General features: G+C 39.4%; 1 protein-coding gene across 1 annotated transcript in view; it reads left to right on the top strand.

The window, feature by feature from the left end:
* Gprin3 (GPRIN family member 3) overlaps positions 1-17,075 on the top strand; it is an 82,475-nt gene that overhangs the window by 39,824 nt on the left and 25,576 nt on the right. The window contains exon 2 of the mRNA XM_076932161.1: positions 11,713-11,766. The gene's annotated coding sequence lies outside the window, so the exon portion shown is untranslated. The remainder of the gene's footprint in view (positions 1-11,712; positions 11,767-17,075) is intronic.

Here is a 17,075-nt window from a genome sequence, read left to right as displayed (position 1 = left end):
ATTGCCCACCCTTTCCAGATATGATTTTGTTGTTGTTTGTTCATTTGTTTTGTTTTTTCTGCAGCACTTCTGTGCCCTGGAAAGAAACTTATTCTTCCTACTTGTGTTCTGCCTTCCCAGAGCTATCAGAAGATAGGCTACAACCCCTCCACTCAGAGTTAACTGTGCCTCAGCTACAGAACTTTGAATCTGGAGACTTTAAATAGATAAAAGGATGTAGATGATGGGGTGATAAGAAGAATAGTCTCCCCTCCATTCTCTGGCTGTGACCTTGTTATGAATCTGCTTCCCTGGCTTTTCTTTCTAATCTATTCACCCTGGATCTATAGCCAGGATATTAGTGGGAGGAAGCCATGAGAAAGAAGACATATTTTCTGTACAGGAACATAGGAGAGAGAATTAGATTATTAAAAGGAGGTATTCATCTTTTGCCTATGTAAATAATAAACAAAGGCAAAATCAAAATTTAGATAATATAAGAAAGAGCTTCTTAAGTATGTTAAAAAAGACATGGAAATGAATTAGAATATCATTAGCCAAAGCTTTAATACTCATATCAAGAGAGTCTAAGAAAGTTAAGTATTAATCTAGTCTACAAAATAAGGGAAAACTAAATATTATATAAAACAAAATTATGTGTAGCTATTCTGGTGCTGGGTGAAAGAATTATTTATGTATTTAAAATTCCTTATTCAGATAGAAAGATACCTATACAGTTTACTGCCTGGAAGAGTGACAAGCTAGCTTTGTGAAAAGGTCTTATTGGCTTTTCCTATTGTACAAGTTCAGCCCAAAATTTTCTGGAATTCAATTCTCTTGAGATAGATAATACTCACAGAACCATTCCTTGAAATTAAGTGTCACTGGTGTACATTTAAATTATAGGCATTATTATATGTTTGAGCACTACATATAAAGCCCCCTTTCCCCCTGGCGGCTCCCTTAATATCAGCAAGGCAGACAGGGCTTTAATGTTCACATTTCTTTATAAAATATGGGAGCAAGTACTAACTCGTCTCATCAGAAACCCAGATAACACTTTAGTGATGCCATTATGTTTTGTCATTGCTGGGGATGAAGACAAGGAGGGAAACAAAGGTATGCTTCACTAAGAGAGGGAAAGGACTACAAAGAATGGAATGCCTAGAGTTTCTTCTGCAGCACTGAGCAGGGCTGTTTGGATCTAGAGCACCTTGAATCCAGAGCTGATGTCATTAGTGTTTTGTTAGCTAGAGCCCAGAACTGCCAGAGTGAATCTTACCCAACAGTTCACTGTTCTCAAGGAAAGGAAAGCTGGCCCTTTGCCATAGTCATATTGGGTATGAAACTCTGCCACCCACATCTATTAATCTTTCAATACTTAACATTCTCAGGCTAAAGTTGACATACACCTGGTATTTAGTAGCTGGTCCCCAAACTGATCTAATTAATTAAGAAAGCTCATCAAGAAGGCAGATAGTCTGGAAAGACTAAAATTTGGGAAAGCCATTGCTAACATTGACATACACTGATCTACCTTCCCCGTGACTGAATTGACCAAGGAGGCCCCAGTCTCTACAAGGTCTCATGAGTTTTCCATCTAGATTCTACACAGGCTCCTGTCCATTGGCCCCTTAGTTGCCTGCTCAGTCTTATAGCCAAATCCCAGTTCCAATCTAGGCAGAAGGCACTGCTAGAGTGAGTAGTTGAGGCTTAAGAAAGCTTCAAGACACAGATTGGCAGGTAGGATAAGTCAGGAAATATGTTTCCAAGTTGATGCTGGCATGGGAAGCCAGCTCACTAAGCGATCTGAACTGTTTGTTCACCAGATGGTCTTGGGGCTTCAACTTCGAGGCCGGGTTTATTTATGGAGAGTGAATCTTCAGTGTTTAGCAATGCCTGTTTAATTTTCCCCCTAAAATTGAATGGTTGCTGCCCTGAATTGTAACCTAGAAGATGCTAGAGCCAAGCTAGTTGGCCTTCAAAGGGAAGTTTGTCCTCATGTGTGAGAAAACTTTTGGCAGAAAGGAGGGGCTATGATCCAGTCATGAGCCCTTCTGACCAAAGAGATTCCACAGGAGGAGTTAGTACTCCCATGATGGCTTCTATATAAAGTTGCTACAAGTGACTACAGAAGTTAGCTCTGCAGAATCATGAGAACATACACACAACCTATGTTATTCAAGGCTTTCCAGATCTTTCTTATATTTGATCCAACTCATCCATTTCTACCAAATTATTTCTCAGATAGAGACACTGCAGCCATCAAAGTTCAACTCTCAAGGCTTCCTACTTTTTAATCTTCCTACAGCTCCATGCTGACTTACAACTAGCTCATTCTCTGGAAAAGCACTCTGGGGATCATAAGAATTAATCCAATTACATGTCTTGGCCACTTCACAATGGGAAAGGTGTATCATTAGTTCATCTTCTCATTGTGCAGCATTATGGAATGCTGATGGACCCCAGCATGACCTCTTGAGGCAATCAAATGTGGTGCACAGCAGTGTTTGAGCTGCTTTAGGAATATCACATGCTATTTCACAGTAGACATTTTATTGGAATGTGTACACTCTAAAATAATGACAAAAATTCTGGCACAATAAGTAAGCAAACTAACCTAGTCACTTACTCAAAAGCACTGTTATCAGAGTCTCTTGGCTAACCATTTTTTCACCACACTTCTATGTGTTGTAGATTCTTTGGGCAGCATTAGTCCCTCTGTGCTCAACTTTATTTCTTAGTTTCATGCTCTTTACGTCCTTAGACCTCAACCACCCCTCCCTTGTGTGCCTTGGACACTCTGTAATCAACCTTTTCTTAGACTCCTGTCCTGCTTATTTTAACCACTCTTCTTAAGATAAGAGTCCATATTTATTTTGTCTTCAGTGCCTACTTCAGGAGTTTGTAAACTCTGGGTGCTTAATTAGTTGAGCTGAACTAAATTGCAATTGAAAATAGCAGGAAGGAAGATGTGATGCAAATGACATAGACCCTCACATATAAGGTGGAAATGATGTGCACAAGTCAGTGCAGTGTTTCACACACACTTGGTTGTTAAAATGAATCCACAACAGAGTGGTTTTATGATCACTGAGGGAGTTTTCAGATAGTGTGAGTTCTAAACATCTCAGAGGTTGGTGGTTAGGGCTGCTCTGATGATCTAGTCCAGAGCCCTACTCTTTCTCCCTTCTACTGTTGAAATGCTTTCAATCACTGTAAAATTCTGATTTGACATGACTATGGCCTTCAAGGAATTAAACCTTGTTTCTTAGTGATGGTTGAATTAGTGATACAATTAAGCATTAAGCATTTCAGTTAACTTGAATTTTAGGCTTAGGAACATATTTATATAATTTTCATATGGCATTAACTGAGACTACCATGAAGCAAATGGATCCCATTTTAAATTAAGATTACACAATTTACAAAGAATGTCAGATCTGCTCCATTCTTCTTGTATCCAGCACTTCTCTGGACACAAACACATAGCTGTCTCCTTACACGGGAAGGGAGATAGTTTACTCTAGGTCTAAATATGAATATCAATGGCCCAGGAACACAGGTTTCCCAAATTCCATGCTTCAACATGGAAGCAGTTTCATGAAGTTAATTTATAGCAACAGAACAAAGAGAGATGTATGAATAAAGGCACTTTTCAAATATGTCGGTGGAAACATTAAGAAGGTAATTACGGCACAATGAAGAAATCTCAGATACAGGCCTCAGACGCTGTCTGGTGACAGCCTTTTAGTTGATAGAAACTAAGGTTTTGTTAAGATATTAAATTATAAAAGGTTTCTCTTTGTTAGTCACAGATGTTAGGTCTAACATAGACAGGGGAAAAGAAAAGCTATTCAAGGGGCTAAAGATGGCTCAAAATAAATTGTAATTAGGCTGTGGACCTGCAACTTTTCAGTCTTCACCTTTTTAAGGTTCCGATAAGTTGATCAGCCTTGCAGAGAGTTCAGACACATCGTGTCCATATATAAAATATTACTAGTGATCAGGGGAGTGGTAGGTAAGTTGTTTCCAGGTTCTTGGTCTCGCAGTCAACGACTTGAGATAAATACACAAAGATCCCAAAGTAGCAAGAAAAACTATTTAAGAGCAAGGTGATGATACATTCAAAGTCTGTTGTTGGTGCGAATGAGAGTACTCAAGGGTCCCAAGTTATCATTTATGCTTCTTTTATGAAGTCTAAAGGAAAAACAGCTAGTTGCTAAGAGGTATGTAATGGTTTGAATGAAAAATGTCTCCCAGAAGCTCATGTCTTTGAACACTTGGTCCCCAGTTGGTCATGCTATTTTGGGGAGATTATAAACCCATTAGGAGGAGCAACCTTGCTGAAGGAAGTACATCACTGGAGGTAAGCTTTGATGGCTTATACACTTGGTGGTTTCCTGTTCCCTCTGCTGTGTCTTATATACTGATGAAACATGATCAGCCTGCTTCCTGTTCCTCCTGCCATGGCCAATACACTGTCCCTCTGGAACCATTAAGAAATAAACTTCTTTCTTCTCTCAGTTACTTTTGATCATGGTATTTTTCACAGCAACAGGAAAATAATCAATATATAGCATAATTTGCTTAGTTCTCTATTTTGATTGACAAATTTAAGTTAGGAAAGCTTTCAATCACGATGTACAACTCTTCCCATGATGCATTTGATTTTAGCCATATATACAACCAAATAAGCATAGGTATAAAGAAATCACTCCAAAAGTTCCAAGTAGAGTATATTCTGTCTTACTGCCATGCACCCAAAATTGTTACAGGTCTGATTGTTCTCCCCCTATTCTAAACTACCTCCATATAACTGGAGTAAATTTAGTAGAAATTGTCCATCATTGATGATCATGAATTAGTAGGAGCAGCAATTCGACTATTGTTTGGAGAAGAGTATGTATGCAGCTTCACAGAGGTCGAGATCTTAGCCTGGTAACTAGTTGCTGTGTGCTCTGCTTGAAGAGGAGTGCCTGTACATAGAAGTTTCAGCAGAAGTCTATGCTGGCTTTATGCTCTATCCTTGGATCAACTCTGTTTTTAATAATTATAATGTAATTTAATCCAGTTACTGTTTCACACAGGTATACAATACATCTGGTCACAATTCATTCTTCCACTTTCTCTTATCCTCCTGACTCTCCCTTCCCCACAGCTCACTTACCACCAAGTCCCCACCCCACTTGTGCATCTTTTTGTTTTGCTTTGCTTTGTTTTGCTTTGTAACTCACTGGGTTTGTCACCCAGGTGGTCCTGAGTAAGAAGCCATCTGCTGGAGGCTTTGCAAACTCATTTGTGCCAGGGCAGCTTTTGACTCTCCTGTTTTCTTTCTTTTCTGGTGTTTGAGTTCTTTGTATAGTCTGCCTATTAATCCTCTATCTAGTGTGTAGCTGTTGAGAATTTCTCCCATTTTGTAAGCTGCCTCTTCACTTGATTTTTAAAATTTTGTGAGTAAATTCCCATTTGTCAAATGTTGACCTAATTTGCTGAGTAGCTGCTTGGAGAATGTTTCCCTTCCTTTTCCTTTATCCCTTTCAGAGTTTGGGCAGAGGGAAAGTTAAGAGTCTAGCTTTGCTCATCAATATGCAAATATCCAGTTTTCCCAGCACCATTTGCTAAAAAGTCTATCTTTTCTCCAAAAAGAGTTTTTGATATTTTTTGTGAAAATTTGGGTGACCATGATTGCATGAATTTATACATTCAAATTTCATTGACCCATATGTCTACTCTTGTGGCAGTACCATGCTATTTTTGTTACTATGACTCTGAAGTATAAATTGAAATCAGAAATGGGGGGGGGGTGTTCTGAAGACTGTGATTTTCTTTTATTGTTCAGAATTATTTGACTATCTAGGATATTTTGCATTTCCATATGAACTTTAACATTAAAAATTCTCTGAAGAATGGCATTGGAGTTTTTATTGGGATTGCATTGAACCTGTAGATTGCTTTTTCCAGTATGTTTGTCATCAGTGTATACAGGAAGATAACTGGTAGATAATTAGATTACACTAATTTTGTATATTGCTATTTTACTAAAGCTACTTATCAGTTCTAAGACTTTAGGGTCTTTTAAATAAAATTAATAAAACAAAAGAAGACAAATTTCTTAATTAGAGTTTCTATTGCTGTGATGAATGACCATGATCAAAAAGCAAGCTGGGAAGGAAAGGAATTACCTTTGGCTTACACTGAAGGAAATCAGGACAGGAACTTAAACAGGGCAGAAACTTGGAGATAGAATCTAATAGAGAGGTCATGGAGGGGTAGTACTTATTGGTCTGCTCTTCATGGCTTGCTCAGCCTGCTTTCTCTTTTGTTGTATTTGTTTGTTTTCATTATTATTTTATTTATTATTATTTGCAATCCAGCTATTGCCCCCCCCACGTCCTACCTCCCACAGTTCCTCATCCCATATCTCCTAATCCCTGTCCCTGAGAGAATGCTCCACCCCATACTAGACCTCCCCACTCCCTGAGGCCTCAAGTCTCTCAAACACTAGGTGCTCCTTCTCCAACTGAGGCCAACCCAGGCAGTCCTCTGCTATCTACATATGTGCTACATGTCAGTGTCTGGGAGGTCCCAGGGGTCCAGGTTAGTTGAAACTGCTGCTCTTCTTATGGGGTTGCCCTCCCCTTCAGTTTCTTTAATCCTTCTCCTAATTCAACTACAGGGGTCCCTGACTTCATCCAATGGTTGTGTCTAAGTATCTGTGTCTGTCTCAGTCAGCTGCTGGTTAGGGCCTCTCAGAGGACAGCCAGCACATCATAGCATCAGTAATAGTGTCAGGACTTGGTGCCCTTCCATGAGATGGATCCTAAGTTGGGCCTGTCAGTGGACTGCCTTTCCTTCAGTCTCTTCTCTATTTTTGTCCCTAGAGTTCTTTCAGGCAGGAACAATTCTGGGTCAGAATTTCTGACTGTAGATTGGTAACCCCATCCCTCCACTTGAGGCTCTGTCTATGTACTGGAGATGGACTCGTTGAGTGATGAACTCACTGTTGGACATTTCATGTAAGGTCACTCCCATTGAGTCCTGAGAGTCTCTGGTACTTTCTAGAGGGTGTCCCCACCTCCCACCTTCTGAGCAAAGTTACATATTTCCATTCATTTAGCCCGCCCTCTGGGCTTCTCTCCTACCCCTTCATACCTGATCCTGTTCTCCTTTTGCCTTCCCCTCCCCTCTCCCATCCAGGTCCCCCTTCCCTCTGTTTCCCATGATTTTTTTTTTTTTACCTCTTCTAAGGCAGATTGAAGCATCTTCACTTGGGCCTTCCTGCTTGTTAAATTTCTTATGGTCTGCAGGTTGGATCCGAGGTATTCTGTACTTTTTGGCTAATATCCACTTACTAATGAGTGCATACCATTCATGTCCTTTTGGGCCTAGGTTACCTCACTCAAGATAATGTTTTCTAGTTCCATCCATTTGCCTGCAAAATTCATTGTTTCCTCTTTCTTCATAGCTAAATAGTATTCCGTGGTGTAAGTGAACATTTTCTGTATCCATTCTTTGTTTGAGAGCCATTTGGATTGTTTCCAGCTTCTGGCTAATACAAATAAAGCTGCTATGAATATATTGGAGCATAAGCCTTGTCATATGCTGGAGCATCTTTTGGGTATATGCCCAGGAGTCATATAGCTGGGTCTTCATGTAGAACTACTTCCAATTTTCTAAAGAACCATCAGATTGATTTCCAGAGTGGTTGTCCCAGTTTGTAATCTCATAAGCAATGGAGGAGTGTGCCTCTTTCTCCAGGCCTGTCTGATTCAGAGTCATTTAACCTTTAGTCATCTCTCTAAAGTCTTTGTCTTCAAATGCAGTCAACATTGCTTATTAAGGCTTCTATCCATAATTTCTGGGTGACAAAATTCAATCCTATAATACTATAGTTTTTAGGATTTATCAAGTTGATAGATATAAATAAAGAATAAAGTAGTAAAACTCTACAGTGGGATACTAATTAAGTCACCTTTAGGATGACAATAATTATTTAAAATAACAAATATTTCATTTGAACATCGATAATGACCAGCAAAAATAGGAGTAAAGAAGGGGTTAATAAGAAAGTTAGTCATCTCAGTACTGAAGAAGGCCTGGGAGGTCTGCTTCTCTGTGGTATACTCACAGAGCTGGGAATTCATTGCTTGACCTTTCACTGGACCCTCTCCAGGTGACTACCTATGTTCTTATAACATGGCACAGGATTCCCCAGGAATGAATGACTCAAAAAGAGAATGGAAACTCTATTGTCACTGTAAATTTAGAAATCAAATAGCATACTTTCTATTAGTCTATCTTCAATGAACAAACCATTCAATAGGACTGCATGCATCAAGAGAGAAATTACAGTCTATCCTTTGAAACAAGATGTGTTGAGTTTTCTGGACGATTGCACACTGCCATACTCCACTTCCTGCTTGACAGAGATAATTGTGGATATAATAAGTGTTTATCCCTGCAAAGTACCTGGAATAATATAATGGATTTTTAACACATACTAAGGCAGGGAATTGTAATCATGGCAGTCTGAGAGAATTACCCAGGTGTCACTGAGACATTTTATTTATTCTTTGTGAATTTCACATCATGCACCCAAATCTCACTCATTAGTCCATCCCTTCATATCTGCCTTCTGCTCTTGCAACCTCCCCACAAAGAGAAAACAAACAAACAAATATCTCCCTGTGGAAACTGTGGTGATTCATGGTATGTATACATGTATACGTATACATGTTTGCCCAAATAGTTTTACTTGCAAATGTTCACTGCAATCAGTCGTTGGTCTTGTTCAGGGTCTCTCACTTCTGCTGTACTATCCAAACTGGAACTGTCACCAGGGCTCATCCTGCTGTTGCCCTGTGCCATGGAGATCCCTTCAGCTTTGGTTCTGCAGGACAGACCCCTCCACATTCTCCAACAGTTCACTGTTGGGGTAGATGTTGGGGCAAAGCCAACTCAAAGCCTTGGATCTGGACCTGGGTGGCAGTTGAGTGGGTCAGTCCTCCAGCTCTCATGCGCCTCTGTCACCAGGGCCATTTCTCCCACTCTCATGCCCTCAGGGCCAGCTCTCCCACTTTGCCCAAGTAAGGGGTGGGGCCAGCTCTCTGGACTGCCACAGCCTATCAGGACTAGGGCCAGCTCTCTGCAGCCCTCAGACATTGACATGGCCCCCAAGTGGCAACCCAGACCAGGGAAGTTCCCATGGCTTTTGGTGATAACATGGGGCATGGACAGGCTTTTGGTGATAACATGGGGCACGGACAACAACACAGACCCCTGCTACTTCAAGGCCATGGACTCAGACATGGCCCTTATTGGCACCATAGGCCAGAACATCACCATGACCTCAGGTGGCAACACAGGCTACTCAGATCAGGCTGATCCTCACCACCTTTGCATATCTCCAGTTCTGCCTCTTCATAGTGTGTATCAGCCGGAGCTGCCCCATGCTTCAGGGCCAGAAATGTTGAGAACTGCACTACCCCACGTTTGGGGACCAAAATGTCTTGGACCATTCTGTCAGTGTTTGAACCTGCACTGCCTAAAACCTTGGGGACTAACTTGTTAGCCCACACTGCCCCAAGCAGCTCCAATCTCTGAGTCAGAGTTCAGCAAGAGAAAGAGTGAGGATGGACTCCAAGAATGGAGACCAGACAGAGTGTGATTCAATCCCATTTATTCTTCAGTCTTTCTTCCTAGTACAAGTCTCAAGTTTTGAGTTCCTAGTTCCTAGTCCTTAGTGCCTCCAAGTTCCAAGTTACTTCTTCCAAGTGCTAGTGCCTAATGTCTAAATCCAAGTTCTTCCTCCAAGTGCCAAGACTCAAGTGCCTACTACCTAATAATCCTTTCTTCTGAGTTCTCTAATCCAAGTGTCTTCTACCTAATGCCTAATAACTAACTCCAAGTTGTACTCTGCTCTTCTGTCTCACTTCTAAGCCAGGCCCCTAAGTCATGCCTTTAAGTCATGCCCTTAGGCCTTGTCTCTAAATCTGATCTCTAAGTCAAGCCCTTAAGTCTCATCTCTAAATCACAGCTTTAAGTCTCACACACCCAAGGGAAGATCTAAAACAAGATGTTATCAGGGTGTGCTCAGCTGTTGTAGGCTATTGTAATCAAATCTCTTATCAGGGTATATGGCTCAAGATGGCTGCAAGGATGATATCCGCCTCCTGTCAGCTCCCCACAATAGTGCTTTTCTTTCTTTCCCATCTCTCTACAACACACTTGCTCATCCATCATAGTGGCACCCGCCCACCTATACCACATGGCGGTGGGTGGGCCTCTCTCTTGCTCAAACATTTGTCTCATTTCATCTTTCACCTTTAGTCACCTACCCTGCTTTCTTCATTATAGGAAGACAGACAGTTCAGCATGAATCAGTCCACATTTTCATTTTTAAGCATGAAACTGATATCTTTCCTCTATTCTAACTTCCATATCTAAAAATTAAAATGAAATATTTTACACTGTGAAACACTTATAAAAGAATAAGCTTAGCCAGGCAGTGGTGGCACACGCCTTTAATCCCAGCACTTGGGAGGCAGAGGTAGGTGGATTTCTAAGTTCGAGGCCACCCTGGTCTACAGAGTGAGTTCCAGGACAGCCAGGGCTACACAGAGAACTCCTCTCTCCAAAAACCAAAAACCAAAAAAAAAAAAAAAAAAAAAAAAGTACTTAGCATGACATGAGCATTGATTATATTGTGTATATGTGTATATGTATGTCAGTGTGCAAGTGTATTATGTATATGTGTCTATGAGTGTCTAGATATGTGTCTGTTGAGAGGTGAATATAGTTGAGTTTATTAATATTCAAGTAAGATTGTTACTTAAATTATCAAATACATGTGCCTTCTGTAGTGTACAATGTTGGAAAAGGGACAGGAAAATGAAAAATAATAGATTGCTCTTGGCATTAAGATAAAGATTCCATTTGGTCTTTTAATTGTTGGCTGTGGTGGTAAATTATACAAGATGAAACAAGCTCTTTCATAGACTATTTGTGGCTAATTTTGAATTAGAATACTAGTTATAAATAATTTCTACTTTTTGTTTTATGTAATTGTAATGACTTTCTGCATCAGCAGATGTATGGTTTATGTATAGCAAATAACCCTTCAATGATAAATCAGTGATTGGTAAGTTGCTTTCAAGTTATTAATTTGGGGAAGCTATTAGTTTGAGTACTTTATTGATTCCAATAAATAGAAAGTTAAATAGAAATTAAGACTACTGGCCTGCCTGTACATTTACAGTTCTGTTAGGAAAGTATGGCATATTTTTAAAGGTCAAAATACACATGACAAAATAGGGTTAAAGGCAGGAGTCATTTCTAAGTGAGCTGACTGGAAAGGGTTTGAGGGAGAAGAAAGCAGGCATTTAAATTGAGCCCAAAGCAGTGTGCCTTGAGATGGAGAGGGTTGCTTAGAGAAATTCACAAACTGTAGACATGAGCATTGATTATACTGTATGTATGTTTATATGCATGTCAGTGTGCATGTGTATTTATGTACATGTGTATATGAATGTCTAGATGTGTGTCTGTGTGTATATGTGTATATGCATGTCAGTGTGCATGTGTATTTATGCATATGTGTATATGAATGTCTAGATATGTTTCTTTTTGATAGGTGAATATAATCAAATTTGTTAATATTTAAGTAGGATTATTAGTTAAATTATCAGATACATGTACCATCTTTAATGTACATATTTTCTTTTATTACAGAAAAATGTAGCTGGTATCGTTGGGAGTCTGGTCTTGGAATGCTTTCCTGAATCTGTAAGTTTTGACACCAGTTTGGGCAATATGGCAAGTTTTTTCCCCTATGGTCAATTATTTTTAATTGAAAATTCATATAGTATATTATGTCGTGTTTTTTTTTCCTCTCAGATCCTCCATAACTTGCCTCCTATCCAACTCAATGCCTCTCTTTCCCTCTTTAGAAACAACCAGACAAACAAACAAACTAGAATTTTCACAAAAAATGAAAAAGTACTAGAAACACATACAAAGAAACTCATAAAAACATAAAATAATTGAAAATCATAACATACATGCATCAGACCAGTAAGATTCAAAACATAAGTGCCATGCAATGCAGTATGAGACAAAAATTGTACAAAAGCACCATTGAGTTTATGTTGTGTTGACCATTTACTGCTGGAGATGGAGACTGCCCACATGGGAAGCCACATCCATTTCCCTCTCCCAGTTCTGCAAATTTGTCTTCTTGACCCTGTTCAAGCCCTATGTATGCTGCCATAGTCTCGTGATTCTATCTCAGGAAGAAAACAAATTAGGCTGCTATGAACTTAGTGGAGCACCATCTCTGACCTCAAGCTGTACTACAGAGGAATAGTGATAAAAAACTGTATGGTATTGGTACAGAGACAGACAGGTCAGTCGATGGAATAGAATTGAAGATCCAGAAATAAACTTACATACTTATGGTCACTTTATCTTTCACAAAAAAGCCAAAAATCATAATATGGAAAAAAGAAAGCATCTTTAATAAATGGTGCTGTATGTAGAAAAATGAAAATAGACCCATATTTATCACCTTTCACAAAGCTCAAGTTCAAGTGGGTCAAGGACCTCAACATAAAACCAGATACACAGAATCAAACAGAAGAGAAAATGGGAAACATCCTTGAACTCATTGCCACAAGGGTCCCGTTGGTACGGTTATCTGGGCTGTGTTCTCACCTGTTGCCTTGGCTACAGCAGATCTCCTGGAAGATCTGCAGACTGTGGAGTGGTGAGAGGGGCAAACACCCTGATCAGCCCCAGCAGAGGTGCACATATATATGTATATGTGAATATACATATATATGTCAATGATAGATGAAGTTTATAAAACCTTAATAGTTCATTAAATTTGGGGTTCTACTAAACCACATAAAAAATTAATACTACCTTGCCAAGAAAGTACAAAACATTCAGAGGAAATGGAGGCTTCAGTTGTACACTCAAGTAACTGAGAACATAAAGAAAAAATGTTCTCCTTCTAACGTCAGAAATGCTGAGGAAATCTTGGCTAACATCTTAGTGTGACTGACTATGAGATTTCAAAAGTATTTTTATGAAACTATAAGAGATAAGTGTACTGTAATAGGGCCACATTTTACAGTGGGTCACCATTCTTTATAGAACATACACTATGTTCTATAAATTTCAATGGCAATTGGGGAAAAAATCCACAATACAGTTAATTCGAAATCAAACCTGTAACACATCCAAGGTGTTTTAAAAAGTATTCTCTAATATTGTTGCACAACTTCACTGCAGCCTTAGTTCTGAGCTCACAGTATGTGTACATTGCTGTCCCACCACACAATAGCAGTAATGCTGCCTTAAATACTACAGCTACAACTCAAGACACTATGTGCTATGACTTGAATTGGTATTAATGTACATAAGACATTTGGCCTATTACAGAAACATAATGCTTTAATTTCAGAATATAAAGTCTTAGAAAATCTGTTTTTACTTTGACTTCTTAGCATAGATCAAAGTATATCTTTGGATCCTGTCATATTGGAATGATTGATTTTTAAAGCTTCTGTTTAGTGGAGCTGCAGAAATGGATGGTTCAGAGGTTAAGGATACTTTCTGCTCTTTCAGAGTACCTGGCATTGGCTCCCACCACCCATATGGTGACTCACAACCATTTGTTACTCCAGTTCCTGGGTCTCTAATGTTCTCTTTTGACATGTCCAGGTACCAGGCACCAGGCTCACATGGTGCATATCTATATGTACATTCAGGAAAACACAAACATGCATAAAATAAGAAGAAAGAAATATTTAAAAAATATTTTAAGTTGCTAGTTGAGTTGCTGAATTAAATTTTATTAAAATTTTAATTAATTTTGGTTTGAGTTTAAGACAAAATTTATAGTAATTTCTAAAATAGCCCCCAAAATACTTCTGCCATTTTGTATCACATATTTATGTGAAAAAAGATTCTAGCATTGACAATTTACAAAGTACAGATCATTCTGAAAAACAATACTCAGTGTTCCATAGTAACAAATATTCAGCCAACATTTAATTATTTATGTAAAAAACAAGGATCTGCATAACATTAGTATGCAAATTTACTTTAATCTTTAATAAATGATATATTTATATGTATACCAAAGAATTGTTTGAAATAAATTTCTCTAAAATCTATCAATAAATTTGAAGTTGTATGCTTTCTTTGTATACTATGGGATCAAGCAAAACATTCTTGGAACAAAAGTAGTTACAAATAGGAAAAGCTCAAGAATTTCATGGTGGTATGATCCTGTCAGTAACAGCATTCACAGTTGCCATGCTGGGCCATGAATACCAGCCCTGCCCTACTTTTTTTGACAATCCTTTTTTTTTAATCATTTATTAGAATTCTTCATATTGCAAACTTTCATCAAGATACAGGTTCAGTCTCTAGGTTTTAGTTTTTGTCATCATTCTCCCAAGCATACTTATGTCTATCTGAACACGTTAGGGCTGGTATAGTAAAAACTACAATCCTAGAAAAATTAAAGAACAGAGATTTGCTAAGGCACAGACAGACTGCATCTTAGGGTCTTACAATTTTGAACAGATATCATGACCAAGGCAACTCTTAGAAAGGACAATATTTAAGTGGGGCTGTCTTACAGGTTCAGAGGTGTAGTCCATTATCATCAAGATGTAAGAATGGCAGCATCCAGGCAGGCATGGTGCAGGAAAATCTGAGAGTTCCACGTCTTCATCCAAAGGAGGTCAGGAGCAGACTTTTTTCAGGCAGCTAGGAGAAGGGTTACAAAGCTTATCCTGACAGTGACGCCCTTTCTCCAACAGGGCCACACCTACTCCAAGAAGGCCACACCTCCTAATAGTGCCATTCTCTGAGCCAAGCATATTCAAACCACTACAGACTAGGAGTCTGATGAAGAATCTTTGTGGATCCTCAGCACTCGCCCTATGGCTATATGCTAGCATGGCAGAAAAACTGTTGAGAAATTCAGTCCTTTTACAGGATCAAACATCTCATTCATAAGGGCTGTACTCTTATGATCTAATCATCCATCATTCATCCTAGGGATTAAGTTTCAAAATCTGAGTTTTGAGAACACTATTATTAAGTCTGGAGTAGAAGGCTGTCTTAGCTTTGGTTTTAGGTTAGTTTAGTTGGTTGTGAAGACCCCCATACTTGGGAGACCCTTCCTCATGTCTCAGGAGATCACGACCACCCAAAGATCACAAGAAACCATACCTGGATGCAATCAGCAGAGGCTTTATTAGGGAAGTTGGCTGGCTGTCAAACCACAAGCTCTCTTCAAGAGCAAGGTTTGGCCTCAAGTGGTGGACTAAGGGGTCTTTTAAAGAGCAAAACCGCAAACCAGGGGAGTGAGGAGGGGGTGAGGGGTTGCTAAGGATACATAACATAAGAATAGCGAAACATTCCAGAGAAACCCACCCTGAAAGGTTAATAGCCATGGAAATTACTCAGTACAATCATTTTTTTCAAAAATGTAGTCTTACCAAGTCACTGTCCCCTATACCGTCATTACAAAATATTTCTCACTTCCTCCAGTCACAGCCCCACCTAGATGGCTTGTATTTTTTATGGTCAGGAATGTGTCTTCCTGCTTTGCTCCCCCCCCCCCCGCCCCCCCAACAGGTGGGCCTGCTGCCTGAGGCTTGAGGAATGTAATCCAGCAAGTGTCCTCTGATTCAGGGGCAATGTCCTTCACCCGGAATGTGCCCTGGGGTAGTGAAGGCCTGAAATCTTATTTTCAGTTCCGAGTTCTGGAATCTGCACTTTTCCTGCCCAGGTCTAAGGCAAAAAATCTACACATATTTCATAAAATGGCCTTCATAATTTTTCACTCTACAGTTGGTTGGTTGGTTGGTTGGTTGGTTGGTTGGTTGGTTGCTGGTTGGTTGTGGGTATTGTTGATATTGCTATTGTGGTTTGATTTTCTTCGGTCTTTTTGTTTGTTTCATTGGTTGGTTGGTTTGATTTGAGTTTTGGGGTTTTTTTTTTTGGTTTTGTTTGCGTGTGTGTGTGTGTGTGTGTGTGTGTGTCTGTGTGAGTGTGTGTGTGTGTGTTTAGAGTTTTCTTTTGGTCTTTTGCTTTGCTTGGATTTGGATTGGGATAGGAGTTGGGATTGGGGTTGGGGTTTTTTTAGACAACGTCACTCTATACCACTCTCCTAATCCCCCTGCCACAGTCTCCTGAATTCTGGGATCACTGGGACAAACTACTACATTCAGCAAAAGTTCTCATAATTCTCTTTTGTAATACATTGCTACAGTGTGGATAAGAAGTGTCTCTCCCAAAAGGCTCATGTATTTGAAAATTCATCCCCAGCTAGTGTTGCTATTAACTGATAACTAAATCATGAGGCTTTTAAATTTTTTGGTGTACTAATCCATTGACAGGTTCATAGGTAAAGGGGTTCTTAGGCTGGCTGTAGGGCAGAGTTGCAGGACATAGATCACTGGGGGTGGCCTATAACTTCAAAGACTATCAGTTGTCCCTGACTCTTCCTCTTCTTCTCTGTTCCTTTCTGCATCATGTCTACCATGAGGTGAGGTGCTTCACTTATCTCACATGTTCTCAGGTTTTCATCATGATGCTCTATCTCCACATACAGTATACACTACACCAGAAGCACAGGAGCCAAGTGATTTGGGACTAAAGCCCATGAAACCAAGACCAGTAAAGCAAAACAATCCTGACTAAGAACAAGAATGTTCAATGTTATGGCAGAGAGGTGGTCCAGCAGATAAAAACACTTGTGGCACCAGCCTGATAGCTGCCTTCAGACCTGAAACCCAAGTAAAGATTCAAGAAGGGGACCATCTTCACAGAAGTTGTTCTCTGCCCTCTACACGAGCATAGCATGTCTACACACAGAGAGACACTTATACATGCTAATAGTAAAAATAATATTTAAAAAAATTGTTCAAGTGTTTACAGTTATTGTCCTATCTTCCTAGCGGTCTCATTCACTGTTAACTCAATAGCAACATTTTTAGCAAACACCATTGCCAAGTTTTCCTAAATATTTTATCAATTTCAAAAAATACATTTTCCATATTTTTATGCAA

This window comes from Arvicanthis niloticus, chromosome 4 (assembly GCF_011762505.2).
Source record: "Arvicanthis niloticus isolate mArvNil1 chromosome 4, mArvNil1.pat.X, whole genome shotgun sequence".
Taxonomy (NCBI): Eukaryota; Metazoa; Chordata; class Mammalia; order Rodentia; family Muridae; genus Arvicanthis; species Arvicanthis niloticus.
This window is presented reverse-complemented; position numbering and strand designations above follow the sequence as displayed.